The sequence below is a fragment of the Triticum dicoccoides genome, chromosome 1A, assembly GCF_002162155.2.
Source record: "Triticum dicoccoides isolate Atlit2015 ecotype Zavitan chromosome 1A, WEW_v2.0, whole genome shotgun sequence".
Classification (NCBI taxonomy): Eukaryota; Viridiplantae; Streptophyta; class Magnoliopsida; order Poales; family Poaceae; genus Triticum; species Triticum dicoccoides.
In genome coordinates, this window is record NC_041380.1 from 388,557,632 (window position 1) to 388,569,890 (window position 12,259).

The following is a 12,259-nucleotide window of genomic DNA, read 5'->3' on the forward strand; positions in this document are numbered from 1 at the left end:
ACACCATGTCCCTAGTAAGCCTCTAGTTGACTAGCTTGTTGATCAATAGATGGTTACGGTTTCCTGACCATGGACATTGGATGTCGTTGATAACGGGATCACATCATTAGGAGAATGATGTGATGGACAAGACCCAATCCTAAGCCTAGCACAAGATCATGTAGTTCGTATGCTAAAGCTTTTCTAATGTCAAGTATCATTTACTTAGACCATGAGATTGTGCAACTCCCGGATACCGTAGGAGTGCTTTGGGTGTGCCAAACGTCACAATGTAACTGGGTGGCTATAAAGGTACACTACAGGTATCTCCAAAAGTGTCTGTTGGGTTGGCACGAATCGAGACTGGGATTTGTCACTCCGTGTAAACGGAGAGGTATCTCTGGGCCCACTCGGTAGGACATCATCATAATGTGCACAATGTGATCAAGGAGTTGATCACGGGATGATAAGTTACGGAACGAGTAAAGAGACTTGCCGGTAACGAGATTGAACAAGGTATCGGGATACCGACGATCGAATCTCGGGCAAGTATCGTACCGATAGACAAAGGGAATTGTATACGGGATTGATTAAGTCCTTGACATCGTGGTTCATCCGATGAAATCATCATGGAGCATGTGGGAGCCAACATGGGTATCCAGATCCCGCTGTTGGTTATTGATCGGAGAGTTGTCTCGGCCATGTCTGCATGACTCCCGAACCCGTAGGGTCTACACACTTAAGGTTCGATGACGCTATGGTTATAGGGAAAGTATGTACGCGGTTACCGAATGTTGTTCGGAGTCCCGGATGAGATCCCGGACGTCACGAGGAGTTCCGGAATGGTCCGGAGGTAAAGATTGATATATAGGAAGTATGGTTTTGGCCACCGGAAGTGTTCCGGGCATCACCGGCAGTGTATCGGGACCACCGAAGGGGTCCGGGGGGTCCACCAGGTGGGGCCACCAGCCCCGGAGGCCTACATGGGCCAATAGTGGGAAGGGACCAGCCCCTAGGTGGGCTGGGGCACCTCCCACCAAGGCCCAAGGCGCCTCCAAGAGGGGAAGGGGGCAAACCCTAGGGCAGATGTGCCCTAAGGCCCACCCCAGGTGCGCCTCCCCCTCTCCCCCTTGTGGCCGCCACCCAGATGGGATCTGGGGGCTGCCGCCACCCCTAGGGAGGGAACCCTAGGTGGGGGCGCAGCCCCTCCCCTTTCCCTATATATACTTGAGGTATTGGAGGCTGCAAGACACACAAGATCCTCTCCCTCTTGGCGCAGCCCTACCTCTCTTCCTCCTCATCTCTCATAGTGCTTGGCGAAGCCCTGCTGGAGTCCCGCGCTCCTCCACCACCACCACGCCGTCGTGCTGCTGCTGGATGGAGTCCTCCCCAACCTCTCCTTCTCCCCTTGCTGGATCAAGGCGTAGGAGACGTCACCGGGTTGTACGTGTGTTGAACACGGAGGTGCCGTCCGTTCGGCACTAGGATCATCGGTGATTTGGATCACGACGAGTACGACTCCATCAACCCCGTTCACTTGAACGCTTACGCTTAGCAATCTACAAGGGTATGTAGATGCACTCTCCTTCCCTCGTTGCTAGATTACTCCATAGATTGATCTTGGTGATGCGTAGAAAATTTTGAATTTCTGCTACGTTCCCCAATAGTGGCATCATGAGCCAGGTTTATGCGTAGTTACTATGCACGAGTAGAGCACAAAGTAGTTGTGGGCGTCAATATTGTCAATTATCTTGTCGTTACTAGTCTTATTTTGATTCGGCAGCATCGTGGGATGAAGCGGCCTGGACCAACCTTACATGTACGCTTACGTCAGACCAGTTCCACCGACTGACATGCACTAGTTGCATAAGGTGGCTGTCGGGTGTCTGTCTCTCCCACTTTAGTCGGATCGGATTCGATAAACAGGGTCCTTATGAAGGGTAAATAGAAATTGGCAATTCACGTTGTGGTTTTGGCGTAGGTAAGAAACGTTCTTGCTAGAAACCTATAGCAGCCACGTAAAAACTTGCAACAACAATTAGAGGACGTCTAACTTGTTTTTGCAGCAAGTGTTTTGTGATGTGATATGGCCAAAGCATGTGATGAATGATATATGTGATGTATGAGATGATCATGTTCTTGTAATAGGAATCATGACTTGCATGTCGATGAGTATGACAATAGGCAGGAGCCATAGGAGTTGTCTTAATTTAATTATGACATGCGTGTCAATATAAACGCCATGTAAATTACTTTAATTTATTGCTAAACGTGTTAGCCATAGTAGTAGAAGTAATAGTTGGCGAGCAACTTCATGGAGACACGATGACGGAGATCATGATGATGGAGATCATGGTGTCATGCCGGTGACAAGATGATCATGGAGCCACAAGATGGAGATCAAAGGAGCTATATGATATTGGCCATATCATGTCACTATTATTTGATTGCATGTGATGTTTATCATGTTTTTGCATCTTGTTTACTTAGAATGGCGGTAGTAAATAAGATGATCCCTCATAATAATTTCAAGAAAGTGTTCCCCCTAACTGTGCACCGTTGCGAAAGTTCGTTGTTTCGAAGCACCACGTGATGATCGGGTGTGATAGATTCCAACGTTCACATACAACGGGTGTAAGACAGATTTACACATGCAAACACTTAGGTTGACTTGATGAGCCTAGCATGTACAGACATGGCCTCGGAACACAGAAGACCGAAAGGTCGAACATGAGTCGTATAGAAGATACGATCAACATGAAGATGTTCACCGATGTTGACTAGTCTGTCTCACGTGATGATTTGACACGGCCTAGTTGACTCGGATCATGTAATCACTTAGATGACTAGAGGGATGTCTATCTGAGTGGGAGTTCATAAGATGAACTTAATTATCCTGAACATAGTCAAAAGGTCTTCGCAAATTATGTCGTGGCTCGCGCTTAAGTTCTACTGTTTAGATATGTTCGTGGAGAAAATTTAGTTGAAAGTTGATAGTAGCATTTATGCGGACTAGGTCCGTAAACTGAGGATTGTCCTCATTGCTTCATAGAAGGCTTGTGTCCTTAATGCACCGCTTAGTGTGCTGAACCTCAAACATCGTCTGTGGATGTTGCGAACATCTGACATACACATTTTGATAACTACGTGATAGTTCAGTTAAACAGTTTAGAGTTGAGGCACTGAAGACGTTTTTGAAACGTCGCAAAACATATGAGATGTTTCGAGGGCTGAAATTGGGATTTCAGGCTCGTGCCCACATCAAGAGGTATAAGACCTCCGACGATTTTCTTAGCCTGCAAACTAAGGGAGAAAAGCTCAATTGTTGAGCTTGTGCTCAGATTGTCTGAGTACAACAATCATTTGAATCGAGTGGGAGTTGATCTTCCAGATGAGATAGTGATGTTTCTCCGAACTCATTACCACCAAGCTGCTAGAGCTTCATGATGAACTATAATATATCAGGGACATATATGATGATCCTTGAGATATTCGCGATGTTTGACACCACAAAAGTAGAAATCAAGAAGGAGCATCAATTGTTGATGGTTGGTGAAACCACTAGTTTCAAGAAGGGCAAGGGAAAAAAGGGATACTTCATGAAACGGCAAATCAGCTGCCGCTCTAGTGAAGAAACCCAAGGTTGAACCCAAACCCGCGACTAAGTGCTTCTGTAATAAGGGGAACAGCCACTGGAGCAGAATTACCCTAGATACTTGGTAGATGAGAAGGCTGGCAAGGTCGATAGAAGTATATTGGATATACATTGTGTTAATGTGTACTTTACTAGTACTCCTAGTAGCACCATGGTATTAGATGCCGGTTCGGTTGCTGAATGTTAGTAAACTCGAAATAAAAGGCTGCGGAGTAAACGGAGACTAGCTAAAGGTGAGCTGGCAATATGTGTTGGAAGTTTTTTCAAGCTTGATGTGATCAAGCATCGCACGCTCCCTCTACCATCAAGATTGGTGTTTGCGTTGAGCATAGACATGATTGGATTATGTCTATCGCAATACGGTTATTCATTTAAGGAGAATAATGGTTACTCTGTTTATTTGAATAATACCTTCAATGGTCTTGCACCTAAAATGAATGGTTTATTGAGTCTCGATCGTAGTGATACACATGTTCATGCCAAAAGATATAAGATAGTAATGATAGTACCACCTACTTGTGGCACTGCCACGTAAGTCATATCGGTATAAAACGCATGAAGAAGCTCCATGTTGATGGATCTTTGGGCTCACTTGTTTTTGAAAAGTTTGAGACATGCGAACCATGTCTATTGGTGTATATGCATGAAGAAACTCCATGCAAATGGACCGTTTGGACTCACTTGATTTTGAATCACTTGAGACATGCAAATCTTACCACATGGGCAAGATGACTGAAAGCCTCGTTTTCAGTAAAATGGAACTAGAAAGCAACTTGTTGGAAGTAATACATTTTGATGTGTGCAGTCCAATGAGTGCTGAGGCGTGTAGTGGATATCGTTATGTTCTTACTTCATAGATGATTTGAGTAGATGTTGAGTATATTTACTTGATGAATCACGAGTCTGAATTATTGAAAGGTTCAAGTAATTTCAGGGTGAAGTTGAAAGATCGTCGTGACAAGAGGATAAAATATCTATGATATGATCATAGAGATGAATATCTGAATTACGAGTTTGGCACAGAATTAAGACATTGTGGAAAATGTTTCACAACTAATACAGCCTGGAACACCATAGTGTGATGGTGTGTCCGAACATCATAATTGCACCCTATTGGATATGATGCATACCATGATGTCTCTTATCGAATTACCACGATAGTTTATGGGTTAGGCATTAGAGACAACCACATTCACTTTAAATAGGGCACCACGTAATTCCGATGAGATGACACCGTATGAACTATGGTTTAGAGAAACCTAAGCTGTCATTTGTTAAAAGGTTTGGGGCTGCGACGCTTATGTGAAAAGTTTCAAGCTGATGAGCTCGAACCCAAAGCGGATAAATGCATCTTCATAGGACACCCAAAACAGTTGGGTATACCTTCTGTCTCAGATCCGAAAGCAATAAGGGATTGTTTCTAGAATCGGGTCCTTTCTCGAGGAAAAGTTTCTCTCGAAAGAATTGAGTGGGAGGATGGTGGAGATTTGATGAGGTTATTGAACCATCTCTTCAACTAGTGTGTGGCAGGGCACATGGAGTTGTTCCTGTGGCACCTACACCAATTGAAGTGGAAGCTTATGATAGTGATCATGAAACTTCAGATCAAGTCACTACCAAACCTCGTGGGATGACAAGGATGCATACTACTTCAGAATGGTACGTAATCCTGTCTTGGAAGTCATGTTGCTAGACAACAATGAACCTACGAGCTATGGAGAAGCGATGGTGGGCCTGGATTCCAAAATGGCTCAAGGCCATATAATCTGAGAGAGGATCCATATGTGAAAACAAAGTGTAGACTTTGGAAGAACTACTTGATGGTCGTAAGGCTGTTAGGTACATATGGATTTTAAAAGGAAGACGGACAATGATGGTAAGTATCACCATTAAGAAAGCTCGACTTATCGTTAAGATGTTTTCCGACAAGTTCAAGGAGTTGACTACGATGAGACTTTCTCACTCGTAGTGATGCTAAGAGTCTGATAGAATTATATTAGCGATTACTGCATTATTTATGAAATCTTGCAGATAGGATGTCAAAACATTGTTTCCTCGACGATTTTCTTGAGGAAAGGTTGTATGTGATACAACCGGAAGGTTTTGTTAATCCTGAAAGATGCTAATAAGTATGCAAAGCTCCAGCAATCCTTCTAAGGACTGGAGTAAGCATCTCGGAGTTGGAATGTATGCTTTGATGAGATGATAAAAGATTTTGGGTGTATACAAAGTTTATGAGAAACTTGTATTTCCAAAGAAGTGAGTGGGAGCACTATAGATTTTTTTATGAATATATGTTGTTGACATATTGTTGATCAGAAATGACGTAGAATTTCTGGAAAGCATATAGGGTTATTTGGAAAGTGTTTTTCAATGGAAAGCCTGGATTAAGCTACTTGAACATTGAGCATAAAGATCTATAAGGATAGATCAAAACGCTAAATGGTACTTTCAAATGAGCACATACCTTGACATGATCTTGAAGGTGTTCAAGATGGATCAGTCAAAGAAGGAGTTCTTGCCTGAGTTGTAAGGTATGAAGTTAAGACTTAAAGCTCGACCACGGCAGAAGAAAGGGGAAGGACGAAGGTCGTCCCCTATGCTTTTGTCATAGGCTCTATATGGTATGCCATGCTGAGTACCGCACCTGATGTGTGCCTTGCCACATATCTGGCAAGAGGGTACAAAGGTAATCTAGGAGTAGATCACCAGATAGCGGTCTAAATTATCCTTAGAGGAATAAGGATATGTTTCTCAGTTATGGAGGTGATAAAGAGTTCGACGTAAAGAGTTATGTCGATGCAAGCTTAACACCTATCCGGATAGCTCTAAGTAGAGATACCGGATACGTATAATGGAGCAGCAATTTAGAATAGCTCCAAGTAGAACAGTTATTTGAAATGGCTCCAAATATAGCATAGTAGCTGCATCTACAAGATGACATAGAGATTTGCGAAGTACATACGAATCTGAATGTTGCAGACCCCTTGACTAAAACCTCTCTCACAAGCATAACATGATCAAACCCAGAACTCTTTGGGTGTTAGTCACATGGGGATGTGACCTTGAGTGTTAATCACATATCGATGTGAACTGGATTATTGACTCTAGTGCAAGTGGGAGACTGTTGGAAATATGCCCTAGAGGCAATAATAAATTGGTTATTATTATATTTCCTTGTTCATGATAATCGTTTATTATCCATGCTAGAATTGTATTGATAGGAAACTTAGATACATGTGTGGATACATAGACAACACCATGTCCCTAGTAAGCCTCTAGTTGACTAGCTCGTTGATCAATAGATGGTTACGGTTTCCTGACCATGGACATTGGATGTCGTTGATAATGGGATCACATCATTAGGAGAATGATGTGATGGACAAGACCCAATCCTAAGCCTAGCACAAGATCATGTAGTTCGTATGCTAAAGCTTTTCTAATGTCAAGTATCATTTCCTTAGACCATGAGATTGTGCAACTCCCGGATACCGTAGGAGTGCTTTGGGTGTGCCAAATGTCACAACGTAACTGGGTGGCTATAAAGGTACACTACAGGTATCTCCGCAAGTGTCTGTTGGGTTGGCACAAATCGAGACTGGGATTTGTCACTCCGTGTAAACAGAGAGGTATCTCTGGGCCCACTCGGTAGGACATCATCATAATGTGCACAATGTGATCAAGGAGTTGATCACGGGATGATGTGTTACGGAATGAGTAAAGAGACTTGTCGGTAACGAGATTGAACAAGGTATCGGGATACCGACGATCGAATCTCGGGCAAGTATCGTACCGATAGACAAAGGGAATTGTATACGGGATTGATTAAGTCCTTGACATCGTGGTTCATCCGATGAAATCATCGTGGAGCATGTGGGAGCCAACATGGGTATCCAGATCCCGCTGTTGGTTATTGACCGGAGAGTTGTCTCGGCCATGTCTGCATGACTCCCGAACCCGTAGGGTCTACACACTTAAGGTTCGATGACGCTAGGGTTATAAGGAAAGTATGTATGCGGTTACCGAATGTTGTTCGGAGTCCCGGATGAGATCCTAAACGTCACGAGGAGTTCCGGAATGGTCCGAAGGTAAGGATTGATATATAGGAAGTATGGTTTTGGCCACCGGAAGTGTTCCGGGCATCACCGGTAATGTACCGGGACCACCGGAGGGGTCCGGGGGGTCCACCAGGTGGGGCCACCAGCCCCGGAGGCCTACATGGGCCAATAGTGGGAAGGGACCAGCCCCTAGGTGGGCTGGGGTGCCTCCCACCAAGGCCCAAGGCGCCTCCAAGAGGGGAAGGGGGCAAACCCTAGGGCAGATGGGCCCTAAGGCCCACCCCAGGTGCGCCTCCCCCTCTCCCCCTTGTGGCCGCCACCCAGATGGGATCTGGGGGCTGTCACCACCCCTAGGGAGGGAACCCTAGGTGGGGGCGCATCCCCTCCCCTTCCCCTATATATACTTGAGGTATTGGAGGCTGCAAGACACACGAGATCCTCTCCCTCTTAGCGCAGCCCTACCTCTCTTCCTCCTCATCTCTCGTAGTGCTTGGCGAAGCCCTGCTGGAATCCCGCGCTCCTCCACCACCACCACGCCGTCGTGCTGCTGCTGGATGGAGTCTTCCCCAACCTCTCCTTCTCCCCTTGCTGGATCAAGGCGTAGGAGACGTCACCGGGCTGTACGTGTGTTGAACACGGAGGTGCCGTCCGTTCGGCACTAGGATCATCGGTGATTTGGATCACGACGAGTACGACTCCATCAACCCCGTTCACTTGAACGCTTCTGCTTAGCGATCTACAAGGGTATGTAGATGCACTCTCCTTCCCTCGTTGCTAGATTACTCCATAGATTGATCTTGGTGATGCGTAGAAAATTTTAAATTTCTGCTACGTTCCCCAACAGTCCGGAGGCTAGGTTCCTTCTTGTCCGGTACGAGCACTTGTGCTCATATATCATAGAGAAAACATCACTCGGTGAAACCCGGTGACTTGACAAGCTCCCTCCCTTTACCCAAAAAGTACCGAACATGAACCTTCTACCGTCCGGGTTGAGTAAGACAAAACGGACAGAACCACGCCTAGGCACGAGCCAGATAAAGGTAGGAAGGAAGCAAACCAACCTCATGGAAACTACATTGCATGCACCTTACCAAGCCCGCCATCAACCCTCCTTTGGGCAGAATAGCTCACACGCGAACCCAAGTGTGATGGGGGCGTTATGCGCCTTTCACCCGCTACCCGCTGGCCTTGCTAGAGTGCGAAGGGCTTTGACTGCCCGAAATATAGATATCATGAACCTTGGACAGCTAGCATGCTTTGGCTCTGCTGCGATGCCACCACCTGTTGACATTGTTCGGATGCGTCTGGTCCCTAGCCAGATGGTTTTTGCTACCAACCTAGGTAGAGCAACCGGTCGCACGTGGCGAAGGTTCAACGGATAGGGGCCTCACCTACCCAGCTTCTTCTCGCCATGGAGCTAAAGCGTCTGGCTTTTTTGGAACACTTGCCCGACGTTTAGAGGTCGAGAGACCCAAAGGCCAGGCAAACATGTTTGGTGTGTATGGCTTGCACGTGCTCTCTCATCACGCTTGGATAGTCTAATCAGCTTGGTTGGTTACCTTTTGCCTACATTGAATCGTGAGTCGGTTATGATTTTCCTATGTCGTTCCAGGTGGGAGCCTCGTCTAGGTAAGGCCAATGGCATGCCACCTAAACACGCACTGACAGGGGGGTAGGGGGCATTAGTCTTGACATTCTTCAGGCCAACTCCAACGCACGACCCCAAACGGCCGTTCGTCTTGTTTGGTTCTCCCGTTTGGGGTAGGAAAGCAGACACGGGCGTCTGCTTGCGGTCATGCGGCCATCGGTGCGCCCAATCGGCACGCTGCATCCCAAACTGTCTACGTTTTTGGACTTCAATTTTGGCCCCAAATAAACGTCGCCGATGAGGTCGGCGTACGGAGGTGGCTGCCAAAGGTGGGTTGGCGGCCCCTTCCAGACCGGAGGCGCCAGCGGCGCCTGCACCACCTCCTCCCGTGGCTCCTGCTCCTACTATGGTGACCGCGGTGGCGTGGCTAACCATGGGCCGACACCCACCGAGTCGGACATCTCTAGTGTTGTCCACGACCAGCTCCACTGTTAGCCCACCAGACGCGGGTTCCACGCGACAAGGGGTGGCTCATCCACCACGTCCTCCTGCACCTCCTCCTTGAGGGCCATGTCCAGTTCCAGGATGGCCACGTCACTGGCCGCAGAGAGGGCCAACTGGGTTTCCAGGCCGTCCCATTGCTGCTCGTCATGAGTGTTCATGGAGTCCTCCATGACCTGCCTCATGAGCTCGACCTCCTCCTCGGTCATGGAAGGTGGTGGTGGTAGGGACGGTGATGGTGACGGAGATGCTTCAGCATGATGTCTCACACACGCCTACAACCGCGCTTCTGGGGCGGGCTGTCAGCACGAGCAGGATGCGGGTGGCACGGGCTCGGAGGACGACCAGCAAAAAAGGATTGATGCCGCGGTTCGTGCTCGTCACTTAGCCACGTATCCCACGACAGCAAATCCATGGCGTACCTGGGGTCATAGAGCAGATCCGATGGCAAGCGGGCGTGGCGTCAGTTGATCTCGTCGCAGCGGGTGTGGCCGCTCACCGGCACTGGTGGGATCAGCACGCGATCCGCGGAGAGATGCCAGTTGTTGGGGAGGTGGACATCTCCCCATGATAGTGGCGTCGCGATCTCCGAGCAGCGCCGACAGACGTCGTCGTGGACGTACGGCGTATTGCGCTGCCCAGACACCGGCGACGCGATCTCAAACACCGGTGGAGCAGGTGGTGCGGGAGGCACAGACCTGGTGGACCGTCGGCGGCCATAGGAGTCGGCCTCATGGTCGTCCTTCCCCTTGCAGACCCAATGCCAGCCCATAGTGCCTGTGGGAAGGTGGATGAGTGAGATGCGATAGCGGTGGCTCAAGGAAACAGGCCAGCTAGGATGTACATTAAGAAGGGTGACGACCCACTAGTTGGATGGCTGCCAGCCAAGGCCCGAGATAGGTGGACAGCCGCCACACGATACCAACTTGTAACACCCTCGATGCGGCTATATCTCCCACGTGTCGAAGCACGACTTAGAGGCATAACCGCATTGAAAGCAATGTCGCAAGTGAGGTAATCTTCACACAACCCATGTAATACATAGGGGACACAGATACATAGTTGGCTTACACTCGCCACTTCACACAATTACATGAATAAAGCATTACATCATCCAGATACAATCAAGGTCCGACTACGGAACCAAAATAAAAGAAGACTACCCCAAATGCTACATAGATCCCCGATCGACCCCAACTAGGCTCCACTACTGATCAACTAGAACAAAACAACACAAAGGACAAGATCTTCATCGAGCTCCCCCTTGAGCTTGGTTGCGTCATCTGCATGGTTCAACGGCACCTGCAAGCTGGTTTTGGAAGTATCTGTGAGCCACGGGGTGTTGGAAATATGACCTAGAGGCAATAATAAATTAGTTATTATTATTATATTTCATTGTTCATGATAATCGTTTATTATCCATGCTATAATTGTATTGATAGGAAACTCAGATACATGTGTGGATACATAGACAACACCATGTCCCTAGTAAGCCTCTAGTTGACTAGCTCGTTGATCAATAGATGGTTACGATTTCCTGACCATGGACATTGGATGTCGTTGATAACGGGATCACGTCATTAGGAGAATGATGTGATGGACAAGACCCAATCCTAAGCCTAGCACAAAGATCGTGTAGTTCGTATGCTAAAGCTTTTCTAATGTCAAGTATCATTTCCTTAGACCATGAGATTGTGCAACTCCCGGATACCGTAGGAGTTCTTTGGGTGTGCCAAACGTCACAACGTAACTGGGTGGCTATAAAGGTACACTACAGGTATCTCCAAAAGTGTCTGTTGGGTTGGCATGAATCAAGACTGGGATTTGTCACTCCGTGTAAATGGAGAGGTATCTCTGGGCCCACTCGGTAGGACATCATCATAATGTGCACAATGTGATCAAGGAGTTGATCATGGGATGATGTGTTACGGAACGAGTAAAGAGACTTGCCGGTAACGAGATTGAACAAGGTATCGGGATACCGACGATCGAATCTCGGGCAAGTATCGTACCGCTAGACAAAGGGAATTGTATACGGGATTGATTGAATCCTTGACATCGTGGTTCATCCGATGAGATCATCGTGGAGCATGTGGGAGCCAACATGGGTATCCAGATCCCGATGTTGGTTATTGACCGGAGAGTTGTCTCGGCCATGTCTGCATGACTCCCTAGCCCGTAGGGTCTACACACTTAAGGTTCGGTGATGCTAGGGTTATAGGGAAAGTATGTACGCGGTTACCGAATGGTGTTCGGAGTCCCGGATGAGATCCCGGACATCATGAGGAGTCTCGGAATGTTCCGGAGGTAAAGATTTATATATGGGAAGTCCTGTTTTGGTCACCGGAAAAGTTTCGGGTGCTATCGGTAACGTACCGGGACCACCGGGAGGGTCCCGGGGGTCCACCAGGTGGGGCTACCTTCCCCAGAGGGTTGCATGGGCCAAGTGTGAGAGGGGACCAGCCCCGGGTGGGCTGG